Genomic DNA, 14,844 nt, shown 5'->3' with positions numbered 1-14,844 from the left:
AAATATTTTTCTTTATCAGATTCTAGTGAAGTGGTCATATCGAGCGCATTGGTCGACGAGCTGCAATAAACGGCGCAAAACACGCCCCGGGATCGTCGTATCGATCCCCGCTTGTTCTCAACTCGCTGTGATAATATTATGACTACCATATACATGAATACATTCTATTGTCACACAAACACCCTCATGAGAATGAACAACATTGTTATTTCAAGCAATTAGTGCCCGAAATCTCATTTGTCTGTATTGTAGCTACATTCATAAAAATCTGTGTATTATATTGCTGCCAGTTATATTCAATCTTAATCACCTTAGATTTTATATTTTTCCAAAATCACAGAATCACTATGCAGAAGCATAAAAAGAAGTTAAGTCTGTAAGTCTGCTAACTTATTATTCATTCATTTACAATAAACTAAAATGAAATAGTAAAACTAAGTCGTAACTTGTACTGTAATTGACTGTACCGTGTTTGTTTTTAACATTAATTAAATTACTTAGCTCATGTCATCAACAGGCAGGTTGACGTTAGTTTGTCAGAGGTGTTAACGTTAAATTGACTTTACATAAATGTAATATAGCCTATCAGTAGCCAGGAAGTGTCAAAATCACTAAAATTGGAAAGCAAGCTGTAACAGGGATAGGACAGGTAACGTCGAGCTATGAAGACAAAATGACTTATTGCTTTTATGTAAGTAAATATTTAATAAAGGACTTTCTGGTCACAGCATGATTTTGTTATTTTTTCTTTCTTTCTTTTTTTTTTTTTTTACCACCGGCTGATTGCTGCTTTATGTAGCTCAATTACCAGCCTGCAAAAATTGGTGTCTGTAACAACACCAGTTTAGCTGCATGTCCATATGCTTTAGTAATACATTCAATTGCAAGTGTATCAGGGCATTTGTACAAATTGTGGCTATGTTTTGTAGTGAGTTATTCTAATACAGAAGTAGCCTACAGTAAACTACAGTATTTGCATAAGAGGAGTTAAAAACATCAATAAATATAAGCACTGACACAATTATCTCCACCTGACAATGGTTAAACATCAACTAATAACAATATTAATTCATTAACATTAAGGTCAGTTTGATGAATAGGTTACCTAATTAAATTGTATTTAGTAGGCTATTGCTATTGCTATTTCAACTAGAAAATTTCCTCTGGGGAAATTTTGAATGGGCCATGGGGCTACTGCCGGTTGTGCCATCTCTGTCAACATGGGAATCAAACCCACGATCTTAAGGTCAAGACAGAGCTGATCAGACAGACACGTGATCATCTTTCTATAAGCACTGATATGGAGGAGCTGTAACCACAATAGGTTAACTGTGTGTGTGTGTGTGTGTGTGTGTGTGTGTGTGTGTGTGTGCAGGGCCGGCTCTAGCCATTTTGGTGCCCTAGGCGAGATTACTCTCAGGCGCCCCCCCAACAATGATCATAATGATCATAACGAAAACATAACAGTGTATCTCTATGTCCCCTCTGACCCTGAGATACACAACTTGCACAACAATCAGTAAAATTGCACTGAGTAAATCCTAGGTGAAGACATGAAAAAATTAGTCTCTTCACAATCATGAGAACAAACTGTTGTGGTGCTTGAAATGGGTATACGAAAGTCTGGGCTTCACAAAAGCAGTGGAATATACTGTATGATATAAGGCGATAAGTGTGGAAAAAAAATTGTGAAATTGCTTTTTGAGCATAAATGTTAGGCCTAACTGTCATTCTCACTAAATGTCTCAAATGTGGGATAACATAAGCTAAATATTGACTTCATTGACTTCAACTTCATGAGATGTGTGTAGCCCTAAATGAGAAATTTTCTCCAAATATCAACTAAGTAGACAAAAAACACACAAAATTTACAATATTTAGCCTATATAATGTATCCTATATGTGTTGTCACTGTGGTAGCCTACTGTTTGAGAGGTAAAAAAAAAAAAACTAGTTTGAGAGCTCAGCAGGTCTGAATACAGAGCTGGAGCTGATCTGGAGCTGAGGCCCACTGGCCCTGCTGTCTGAGCAGGCTGAAGTCTCAACTCTCTCTTCTTTTTTCATAATCTTCCTCATCAAATTAGTCAGAACTTTAAACCTCATCATCCTCACTGCCTCTCTCTCTCTCTCTCTCTCTCTCTCTCTCTCTCTCTCTCTCTCTCTCTCTCTCTATCCCTCTGAACGACTCTGCTGTTTCGAAGCGCTTCACAGTTGTTGTTTTGATTGACAGGTCACAGTAGTTGAACCGCATTTCTACTGCGTAAATGACCGAAATATGAAAAAAAAAAAACATATTGAGACGGTCGCGCAAACGCCACACATCTAATTAAAAATGTGGCGTTTCTAACAAGAAAACGGCTTGAGAGCATTCCTGCTGCAGACAGGTATCTGCTGTGTGTGTGTGTGTGACTATACACAATTTAGGAACATGTTTGTCATTGTTTATGTATTTGTTTTGGGGGGTTTTTTCTACACAGAAAACACTAAGTGAGGGAACGCAGCCGACATAAATCATTAGTGTGAATGCTGGAAGCATTCACACTATTGTTATTCGGTTCGTGCCATTTTCTGCCTTTCTTCGTCATGTAACTAGTCCTTCATACTTTGTGCTATTTCAACAATTCAAATATCAAAATGTTCAGCCTTTTCGGGACAGGTGTGCTATGTCTTTTCTCTTTTCAACTATTCATACTTTTTGCAATATTCAACTATTTCTGATTTTTTTTCCCCCATAGAGAATGCATTGAAACAGTCTTGAAACTCTTCAAATCTTCTTACTTCTTTCAGCCTTTAAAGTGTCCACATACTTTCAGCTAGAGACTTCATTCAAATTCTGAGCTGTAGACAAACTTTTTAAGTATTCCTCTATGATTCAGCTTATTGATATCTTCAACAGTTTCTGATATTTGGCCGCTTTAAAATCATTAAGTTTTTTGACAAAATCCAGCTTTATAATGGGTGTGTGTTGCGTCTAACGAGCAGGGCTTAGAGTGAGTGACATCATCGCTAGAGTGAGAGGGATCGAAAAAACATTCAGGATTTTTTCTGGATAAATTGCCAGCACGGCCACAAATTAAACTCTAGACACATGATTTCCTCACTGGTTTGTAGCCACACTTGTCGTGTCTCATTTGATGTGTTCAAAACAGCAGACAGACTTACAGAATTGTCTCTATGAGCCTAATTGTGCAGCTAGACCCGCTCCAGTGGCTCATCCACTTCAATATAAAAGTAGGAGCTGATTTTATTAGAAAAACAGAAATGCCCCCCTTTTCTACCTTGCGACCCTGAGAAAAGTTTTTGCCCTACAAACATTTAATGCACATCAATGTGCTCAGGAAGGTCTCCTTGCCCCAGTAGTCATGGCCACATTCTGATAAGAGATACGGTTCTCTTTTTCTGGGCTGTTTTCGGAAGCTGCTCAGAGCACAAATCTCTCTGCTCTGCTCTGCTCTGTGTGCAGTGGCCAGCTGTTGGGGCCAGCTCGTTATCAAAGTCTATAAATAGAACAGTGCAGGTGCAGCCTGGCCGCTCGTTAAAATCGCCTGTTTGGTTTTTGGTCATTTTCTCCAAAACCACCGGCCCGATTTCAACCAAACCTTCTGCGTTGGACTCCCCTCGGACCCCCAGATGATAAATCAGAGTTTGGAGAAATTTGAAGAAATTTTAATTTTTGGTCAAAAAAAAAAACCTAAGCCGCACGGCCTGTCGTCTTTTTAAAATCGCCTGTTTGGTTTTTGGTCATTTTCTCCAAAACCACCAGCCCGAATTCAACCAAACCTTCTGCGTTGGACTCCCCTCGGACCCCCAGATGATATATCCGATCTTGGAGAAATTTGAAGAAATTTTAATTTTTCGTCAAAAAAAAAAAAACCGTAAGCCGCGCGCCTGTCGTCTTTTTAAAATCGCCTGTTTGGTTTTTGGTCATTTTCTCCAAAACCACCGGCCCGATTTCAACCAAACCTTCGGCGTTGTGGACTCCCCTCGGACCCCCAGATGATATATCCGAGTTTGGAGAAATTTGAAGAAATTTAAATTTTTGGTCAAAAAAAAAAAAAAAACGTAAGCCGCGCGCCCGTCGTCTTTTTAAAATGGCCTGTTTGGTTTTTGGTCATTTTCTCCAAAACCACCGGCCCGATTTCAACCAAACCTTCTGCGTTGTGGACTCCTCTCGGACCCCCAGATGATATATCCGAGTTTGGAGAAATTTGAAGAAATTTTAATTTTTGGTAAAAAAACCGTAAGCCGCACGCCTGTCGTCTTTTTAAAATCGCCTGTTTGGTTTTTGGTCATTTTCTCCAAAACCACCGGCCCGATTTCAACCAAACCTTCTGCGTTGGACTCCCCTCGGACCCCCAGATGATATATCCGAGTTTGGAGAAATTTGAAGAAATTTTAATTTTTGGTCAAAAAAAAAAAAACGTAAGCCGCGCGCCTGTCGTCTTTTTAAAATGGCCTGTTTGGTTTTTGGTCATTTTCTCCAAAACCACCGGCCCGATTTCAACCAAACCTTCTGCGTTGGACTCCCCTCGGACCCCCAGATGATATATCCGAGTTTGGAGAAATTTAAATTTTTGGTCAAAAAAAAAAAAACGTAAGCCGCGCGCCTGTCGTCTTTTTAAAATCGCCTGTTTGGTTTTTGGTCATTTTCTCCAGAACCACCGGCCCGATTTCAACCAAACCTTCTGCGTTGGACTCCCCTCGGACCCCCAGATGATATATCCGAGTTTGGAGAAATTTGAAGAAATTTAAATTTTTGGTCAAAAAAAAAAGAAACTGTAAGCTGCGCGCCTGTCGTCTTTTGAAAATGGCCTGTTTGGTTTTTGGTCATTTTCTCCAAAACCACCGGCCCGATTTCAACCAAACCTTCTGCGTTGGACTCCCCTCGGACCCCCAGATGATATATCCGAGTTTGGAGAAATTTGAAGAAATTTTAATTTTTGGTCAAAAAAAAAAAAAAAACGTAAGCCGCACGCCTGTCGTCTTTTTAAAATCGCCTGTTTGGTTTTTGGTCATTTTCTCCAAAACCACCGGCCCGATTTCAACCAAACCTTCTGCGTTGGACTCCCCTCGGACCCCCAGATGATATATCCGAGTTTGGAGAAATTTGAAGAAATTTTAATTTTTGGTCAAAAAAAAAAAACATAAGCCGCGCGCCTGTCGTCTTTTTAAAATCGCTTGTTTGGTTTTTGGTCATTTTCTCCAAAACCACCGGCCCGATTTCAACCAAACCTTCTGCGTTGGACTCCCCTCGGACCCCCAGATGATATATCCGAGTTTGGAGAAATTTGAAGAAATTTAAATTTTTGGTCAAAAAAAAAAAACGTAAGCCCCGCGCCTGTCGTCTTTTTAAAATGGCCTGTTTGGTTTTTGGTCATTTTCTCCAAAACCACCGGCCCGATTTCAACCAAACCTTCTGCGTTGGACTCCCTCGGACCCCCAGATGATATATCCGAGTTTGGAGAAATTTGAAGAAATTTAAATTTTTGGTCAAAAAAAAAAAAACGTAAGCCGCGCGCCTGTCGTCTTTTTAAAATGGCCTGTTTGGTTTTTGGTCATTTTCTCCAAAACCACCGGCCCGATTTCAACCAAACCTTCTGCGTTGGACTCCCCTCGGACCCCCAGATGATATATCCGAGTTTGGAGAAATTTGAAGAAATTTTAATTTTTGGTCAAAAAAAAAAAAACTGTAAGCCGCGCGCCTGTCGTCTTTTTAAAATGGCCTGTTTGGTTTTTGGTCATTTTCTCCAAAACCACCGGCCCGATTTCAACCAAACCTTCTGCGTTGGACTCCCCTCGGACCCCCAGATGATATATCCGAGTTTGGAGAAATTTTAATTTTTGGTCAAAAAAAAAAAACGTAACACCCCCCCCTGTCGTCTTTTTAAAATGGCCTGTTTGGTTTTTGGTCATTTTCTCCAAAACCACCGGCCCGATTTCAACCAAACCTTCTGCGTTGGACTCCCCTCGGACCCCCAGATGATATATCCGAGTTTGGAGAAATTTTAATTTTTGGTCAAAAAAAAAAAACGTAACACCCCCCCCTGTCGTCTTTTTAAAATGGCCTGTTTGGTTTTTTGGTCATTTTCTCCAAAACCACCGGCCCGATTTCAACCAAACCTTCTGCGTTGGACTCCCCTCGGACCCCCAGATGATATATCCGAGTTTGGAGAAATTTGAAAAAATTTTAATTTTTGGTCAAAAAAAAAAAACGTAACACCCCCCCCTGTCGTCTTTTTAAAATGGCCTGTTTGGTTTTTGGTCATTTTCTCCAAAACCACCGGCCCGATTTCAACCAAACCTTCTGCGTTGGACTCCCCTCGGACCCCCAGATGATATATCCGAGTTTGGAGAAATTTTAATTTTTGGTCAAAAAAAAAAAACGTAACACCCCCCCCTGTCGTCTTTTTAAAATCGCCTGTTTGGTTTTTGGTCATTTTCTCCAAAACCACCGGCCCGATTTCAACCAAACCTTCTGCGTTGGACTCCCCTCGGACCCCCAGATGATATATCCGAGTTTGGAGAAATTTTAATTTTTGGTAAAAAAAAAAAAACGTAACACCCCCCCCTGTCGTCTTTTTAAAATGGCCTGTTTGGTTTTTGGTCATTTTCTCCAAAACCACCGGCCCGATTTCAACCAAACCTTCTGCGTTGGACTCCCCTCGGACCCCCAGATGATATATCCGAGTTTGGAGAAATTTGAAGAAATTTTAATTTTTGGTCCCCTGTCGTCTTTTTAAAATGGCCTGTTTGGTTTTTGGTCATTTTCTCCAAAACCACCGGCCCGATTTCAACCAAACCTTCTGCGTTGGACTCCCCTCGGACCCCCAGATGATATATCCGAGTTTGGAGAAATTTGAAGAAATTTTAATTTTTGGTAAAAAAAAAAAAACGTAACACCCCCCCCCTGTCGTCTTTTTAAAATGGCCTGTTTGGTTTTTGGTCATTTTCTCCAAAAACCACCGGCCCGATTTCAACCAAACCTTCTGCGTTGGACTCCCCTCGGACCCCCAGATGATATATCCGAGTTTGGAGAAATTTTAATTTTTGGTCAAAAAAAAAAAACGTAACACCCCCCCCTGTCGTCTTTTTAAAATGGCCTGTTTGGTTTTTGGTCATTTTCTCCAAAACCACCGGCCCGATTTCAACCAAACCTTCTGCGTTGGACTCCCCTCGGACCCCCAGATGATATAACCGAGTTTGGAGAAATTTTAATTTTTGGTCAAAAAAAAAAACGTAACACCCCCCCCTGTCGTCTTTTTAAAATGGCCTGTTTGGTTTTTGGTCATTTTCTCCAAAACCACCGGCCCGATTTCAACCAAACCTTCTGCGTTGGACTCCCCTCGGACCCCCAGATGATATATCCGAGTTTGGAGAAATTTTAATTTTTGGTCAAAAAAACAAAACGTAACACCCCCCCTGTCGTCTTTTTAAAATGGCCTGTTTGGTTTTTGGTCATTTTCTCCAAAACCACCGGCCCGATTTCAACCAAACCTTCTGCGTTGGACTCCCCTCGGACCCCCAGATGATATATCCGAGTTTGGAGAAATTTTAATTTTTGGTCAAAAAAAAAAAAACGTAACACCCCCCCCTGTCGTCTTTTTAAAATGGCCTGTTTGGTTTTTGGTCATTTTCTCCAAAACCACCGGCCCGATTTCAACCAAACCTTCTGCGTTGGACTCCCCTCGGACCCCCAGATGATATATCCGAGTTTGGAGAAATTTGAAGAAATTTAAATTTTTGGTCAAAAAAAAAAAAACGTAAGCCCCGCGCCTGTCGTCTTTTTAAAATGGCCTGTTTGGTTTTTGGTCATTTTCTCCAAAACCACCGGCCCGATTTCAACCAAACCTTCTGCGTTGGACTTCCCTCGGACCCCCAGATGATATATCCGAGTTTGGAGAAATTTTAATTTTTGGTCAAAAAAAAAAAAACGTAACACCCCCCCTGTCGTCTTTTTAAAATGGCCTGTTTGGTTTTTGGTCATTTTCTCCAAAACCACCGGCCCGATTTCAACCAAACCTTCTGCGTTGGACTCCCCTCGGACCCCCAGATGATATATCCGAGTTTGGAGAAATTTGAAGAAATTTAATTTTTGGTCAAAAAAAAAAAGAACGTAAGCCCCCCGCCTGTCGTCTTTTTAAAATGGCCTGTTTGGTTTTTGGTCATTTTCTCCAAAACCACCGGCCCGATTTCAACCAAACCTTCTGCGTTGGACTCCCTCGGACCCCCAGATGATATATCCGAGTTTGGAGAAATTTTAATTTTTGGTCAAAAAAAAAAAACGTAACACCCCCCCCTGTCGTCTTTTTAAAATGGCCTGTTTGGTTTTTGGTCATTTTCTCCAAAACCACCGGCCCGATTTCAACCAAACCTTCTGCGTTGGACTCCCCTCGGACCCCCAGATGATATATCCGAGTTTGGAGAAATTTTAATTTTTGGTCAAAAAAAACAAAACGTAACACCCCCCCCTGTCGTCTTTTTAAAATGGCCTGTTTGGTTTTTGGTCATTTTCTCCAAAACCACCGGCCCGATTTCAACCAAACCTTCTGCGTTGGACTCCCCTCGGACCCCCAGATGATATATCCGAGTTTGGAGAAATTTTAATTTTTGGTCAAAAAAACAAAACGTAACACCCCCCCCTGTCGTCTTTTTAAAATGGCCTGTTTGGTTTTTTGGTCATTTTCTCCAAAACCACCGGCCCGATTTCAACCAAACCTTCTGCGTTGGACTCCCCTCGGACCCCCAGATGATATATCCGAGTTTGGAGAAATTTTAATTTTTGGTCAAAAAAACAAAACGTAACACCCCCCCTGTCGTCTTTTTAAAATGGCCTGTTTGGTTTTTGGTCATTTTCTCCAAAACCACCGGCCCGATTTCAACCAAACCTTCTGCGTTGGACTCCCCTCGGATCCCCAGATGATATATCCGAGTTTGGAGATATTTGAAGAAATTTTAATTTTTGGTAAAAAAAAACAAACGTAACACCCCCCCCCTGTCGTCTTTTTAAAATGGCCTGTTTGGTTTTTGGTCATTTTCTCCAAAACCACCGGCCCGATTTCAACCAAACCTTCTGCGTTGGACTCCCCTCGGATCCCCAGATGATATATCCGAGTTTGGAGAAATTTGAAGAAATTTTAATTTTTGGTAAAAAAAAACAAACGTAACACCCCCCCCTGTCGTCTTTTTAAAATGGCCTGTTTGGTTTTTGGTCATTTTCTCCAAAACCACTGGCCCGATTTCAACCAAACCTTCTGCGTTGGACTCCCCTCGGACCCCCAGATGATATATCCGAGTTTGGAGAAATTTTAATTTTTGGTCAAAAAAACAAAACGTAACACCCCCCCCTGTCGTCTTTTTAAAATGGCCTGTTTGGTTTTTGGTCATTTTCTCCAAAACCACTGGCCCGATTTCAACCAAACCTTCTGCGTTGGACTCCCCTCGGACCCCCAGATGATATATCCGAGTTTGGAGAAATTTTAATTTTTGGTCAAAAAAAACAAAACGTAACACCCCCCCCTGTCGTCTTTTTAAAATGGCCTGTTTGGTTTTTGGTCATTTTCTCCAAAACCACCGGCCCGATTTCAACCAAACCTTCTGCGTTGGACTCCCCTCGGACCCCCAGATGATATATCCGAGTTTGGAGAAATTTTAATTTTTGGTCAAAAAAAAAAACGTAACACCCCCCCCCTGTCGTCTTTTTAAAATGGCCTGTTTGGTTTTTGGTCATTTTCTCCAAAACCACCGGCCCGATTTCAACCAAACCTTCTGCGTTGGACTCCCCTCGGACCCCCAGATGATATATCCGAGTTTGGAGAAATTTTAATTTTTGGTCAAAAAAAAAAACGTAACACCCCCCCCTGTCGTCTTTTTAAAATGGCCTGTTTGGTTTTTGGTCATTTTCTCCAAAACCACCGGCCCGATTTCAACCAAACCTTCTGCGTTGGACTCCCCTCGGACCCCCAGATGATATATCCGAGTTTGGAGAAATTTGAAGAAATTTTAATTTTTGGTCAAAAAAAAAAAACGTAAGCCTGTCGTCTTTTTAAAATGGCCTGTTTGGTTTTTGGTCATTTTCTCCAAAACCACCGGCCCGATTTCAACCAAACCTTCTGCGTTGGACTCCCCTCGGACCCCCAGATGATATATCCGAGTTTGGAGAAATTTTAATTTTTGGTCAAAAAAAAAAAACGTAACACCCCCCCCTGTCGTCTTTTTAAAATGGCCTGTTTGGTTTTTGGTCATTTTCTCCAAAACCACCGGCCCGATTTCAACCAAACCTTCTGCGTTGGACTCCCCTCGGACCCCCAGATGATATATCCGAGTTTGGAGAAATTTGAAGAAATTTTAATTTTTGGTCAAAAAAAAAAAACGTAACACCCCCCCCCTGTCGTCTTTTTAAAATGGCCTGTTTGGTTTTTTGGTCATTTTCTCCAAAACCACCGGCCCGATTTCAACCAAACCTTCTGCGTTGGACTCCCTCGGACCCCCAGATGATATATCCGAGTTTGGAGAAATTATTTTAATTTTTGGTCAAAAAAAAAAAACGTAACACCCCCCCCGGTCGTCTTTTTAAAATGGCCTGTTTGGTTTTTGGTCCTTTTCTCCAAAACCACCGGCCCGATTTCAACCAAACCTTCTGCGTTGGACTCCCCTCGGACCCCCAGATGATATATCCGAGTTTGGAGAAATTTTAATTTTTGGTCAAAAAAAAAAAACGTAACACCCCCCCTGTCGTCTTTTTTAAAATGGCCTGTTTGGTTTTTGGTCATTTTCTCCAAAACCACCGGCCCGATTTCAACCAAACCTTCTGCGTTGGACTCCCCTCGGACCCCCAGATGATATATCCGAGTTTGGAGAAATTTTAATTTTTGGTCAAAAAAAAAAAACGTAAGCCCCGCGCCTGTCGTCTTTTTAAAATGGCCTGTTTGGTTTTTGGTCATTTTCTCCAAAACCACCGGCCCGATTTCAACCAAACCTTCTGCGTTGGACTCCCCTCGGACCCCCAGATGATATATCCGAGTTTGGAGAAATTTGAAGAAATTTTAATTTTTGGTCAAAAAAAAAAAACGTAACACCCCCCCCTGTCGTCTTTTTAAAATGGCCTGTTTGGTTTTTGGTCATTTTCTCCAAAACCACCGGCCCGATTTCAACCAAACCTTCTGCGTTGGACTCCCCTCGGACCCCCAGATGATATATCCGAGTTTGGAGAAATTTTAATTTTTGGTCAAAAAAAAAAAACGTAACACCCCCCCCTGTCGTCTTTTTAAAATGGCCTGTTTGGTTTTTGGTCATTTTCTCCAAAACCACCGGCCCGATTTCAACCAAACCTTCTGCGTTGGACTCCCCTCGGACCCCCAGATGATATATCCGAGTTTGGAGAAATTTTAATTTTTGGTCAAAAAAAAAAAACGTAACACCCCCCCCTGTCGTCTTTTTAAAATGGCCTGTTTGGTTTTTGGTCATTTTCTCCAAAACCACCGGCCCGATTTCAACCAAACCTTCTGCGTTGGACTCCCCTCGGACCCCCAGATGATATATCCGAGTTTGGAGAAATTTGAAGAAATTTTAATTTTTGGTCAAAAAAAAAAAAACGTAAGCCCCGCGCCTGTCGTCTTTTTAAAATGGCCTGTTTGGTTTTTGGTCATTTTCTCCAAAACCACCGGCCCGATTTCAACCAAACCTTCTGCGTTGGACTCCCCTCGGACCCCCAGATGATATATCCGAGTTTGGAGAAATTTGAAGAAATTTTAATTTTTGGTCAAAAAAAAAAAACGTAACACCCCCCCCCTGTCGTCTTTTTAAAATGGCCTGTTTGGTTTTTGGTCATTTTCTCCAAAACCACCGGCCCGATTTCAACCAAACCTTCTGCGTTGGACTCCCCTCGGACCCCCAGATGATATATCCGAGTTTGGAGAAATTTTAATTTTTGGTCAAAAAAAAAAAACGTCAGGCGCGCGCCTGTCGTCTTTTTAAAATGGCCTGTTTGGTTTTTGGTCATTTTCTCCAAAACCACCGGCCCGATTTCAACCAAACCTTCTGCGTTGGACTCCCCTCGGACCCCCAGATGATATATCCGAGTTTGGAGAAATTTTAATTTTTGGTCAAAAAAAAAAAAACGTAACACCCCCCCCTGTCGTCTTTTTAAAATGGCCTGTTTGGTTTTTGGTCATTTTCTCCAAAACCACCGGCCCGATTTCAACCAAACCTTCTGCGTTGGACTCCCCTCGGACCCCCAGATGATATATCCGAGTTTGGAGAAATTTTAATTTTTGGTCAAAAAAAAAAAACGTAACACCCCCCCTGTCGTCTTTTTAAAATGGCCTGTTTGGTTTTTGGTCATTTTCTCCAAAACCACCGGCCCGATTTCAACCAAACCTTCTGCGTTGGACTCCCCTCGGACCCCCAGATGATATATCCGAGTTTGGAGAAATTTTAATTTTTGGTCAAAAAAAAAAAACGTAAGCCGCGCGCCTGTCGTCTTTTTAAAATCGCTTGTTTGGTTTTTGGTCATTTTCTCCAAAACCACCGGCCCGATTTCAACCAAACCTTCTGCGTTGGACTCCCCTCGGACCCCCAGATGATATATCCGAGTTTGGAGAAATTTGAAGAAATTTAATTTTTGGTCAAAAAAAAAACAACGTAAGCCCCCCGCCTGTCGTCTTTTTAAAATCGCCTGTTTGGTTTTTGGTCATTTTCTCCAAAACCACCGGCCCGATTTCAACCAAACCTTCTGCGTTGGACTCCCCTCGGACCCCCAGATGATATATCCGAGTTTGGAGAAATTTGAAGAAATTTTAATTTTTGGTCAAAAAAAAAAAACGTAAGCCCCGCGCCTGTCGTCTTTTTAAAATGGCCTGTTTGGTTTTTGGTCATTTTCTCCAAAACCACCGGCCCGATTTCAACCAAACCTTCTGCGTTGGACTCCCCTCGGACCCCAGATGATATATCCGAGTTTGGAGAAATTTGAATTTTAATTTTTGGTCAAAAAAAAAAAACGTAAGCCCCCCCCCTGTCGTCTTTTTAAAATGGCCTGTTTGGTTTTTGGTCATTTTCTCCAAAACCACCGGCCCGATTTCAACCAAACCTTCTGCGTTGGACTCCCCTCGGACCCCCAGATGATATATCCGAGTTTGGAGAAATTTTAATTTTTGGTCAAAAAAAAAAAACGTAAGCCGCGCGCCTGTCGTCTTTTTAAAATGGCCTGTTTGGTTTTTGGTCATTTTCTCCAAAACCACCGGCCCGATCTAACCAAACCTTCTGCGTTGGACTCCCCTCGGACCCCCAGATGATATATCCGAGTTTGGAGAAATTTTAATTTTTGGTCAAAAAAAAAAAACGTAAGCCGCCCCCCTGTCGTCTTTTTAAAAAGGCCTGTTTGGTTTTTGGTCATTTTCTCCAAAACCACCGGCCCGATTTCAATCAAACCTTTCTGCGTTGGACTCCCCTCGGACCCCCAGATGATATATCCGAGTTTTGGAGAAATTTTAATTTTTGGTCAAAAAAAAAAAACGTAAGCCGCGCCCCTGTCGTCTTTTTAAAATCGCCTGTTTGGTTTTTGGTCATTTTCTCCAAAACCACCGGCCCGATTTCAACCAAACCTTCTGCGTTGGACTCCCCTCGGACCCCCAGATTGATATATCCGAGTTTGGAGAAATTTTAATTTTTGGTCAAAAAAAAAAAACGTAAACTCCCCCCCTGTCGTCATTTTAAAATGGCATGTTTGGTTTTTGGTCATTTTCTCCAAAACCACCGGCCCGATTTCAACCAAACCTTCTGCGTTGGACTCCCCTCGGACCCCCAGATGATATATCCGAGTTTGGAGAAATTTTAATTTTTGGTCAAAAAAAAAAAACGTAACACCCCCCCCTGTCGTCTTTTTAAAATGGCCTGTTTGGTTTTTGGTCATTTTCTCCAAAACCACCGGCCCCGATTTCAACCAAACCTTCTGCGTTGGACTCCCCTCGGACCCCCAGATGATATATCCGAGTTTGGAGAAATTTGAAAAATTTTAATTTTTGGTCAAAAAAAAAAACGTAAGCCCCGCGCCTGTCGTCTTTTTAAAATCGCTTGTTTGGTTTTTTGGTCATTTTCTCCAAAACCACCGGCCCGATTTCAACCAAACCTTCTGCGTTGGACTCCCCTCGGACCCCCAGATGATATATCCGAGTTTGGAGAAATTTGAAGAAATTTAAATTTTCGGTCCAAAAAAAAATGTTACGCCGCGCGCCTGTCGTCTTTTTAAAATGGCCTGTTTGGTTTTTGGTCATTTTCTCCAAAACCACGGGCCCGATTTCAACCAAACCTTCTGCGTTGGACTCCCCTCGGACCCCCAGATGATATATCCGAGTTTGGAGAAATTTTAATTTTTGGTCAAAAAAAAAAAACGTAAGCCGCGCGCCTGTCGTCTTTTTAAAATCGCCTGTTTGGTTTTTGGTCATTTTCTCCAAAACCACCGGCCCGATTTCAACCAAACCTTCTGCGTTGGACTCCCCTCGGACCCCCAGATGATATATCCGAGTTTGGAGAAATTTTAATTTTTGGTCAAAAAAAAAAAACGTAAGCCGCGCGCCTGTCGTCTTTTTAAAATCGCCTGTTTGGTTTTTGGTCATTTTCTCCAAAACCACCGGCCCGATTTCAACCAAACCTTCTGCGTTGGACTCCCCTCGGACCCCCAGATGATATATCCGAGTTTGGAGAAATTTTAATTTTTGGTCAAAAAAAAAAAACGTAAGCCCGCGCCTGTCGTCTTTTTAAAATGGCCTGTTTGGTTTTTGGTCATTTTCTCCAAAACCACCGGCCCGATTTCAACCAAACCTTCTGCGTTGGACTCCCCTCGGACCCCCA

The sequence above is a fragment of the Trachurus japonicus genome, chromosome 6 (genome assembly GCF_045865225.1).
Source record: "Trachurus japonicus isolate A0001 chromosome 6, Traja_1.0".
In the NCBI taxonomy this organism is placed as follows: Eukaryota; Metazoa; Chordata; class Actinopteri; order Carangiformes; family Carangidae; genus Trachurus; species Trachurus japonicus.
This window is presented reverse-complemented; position numbering follows the sequence as displayed.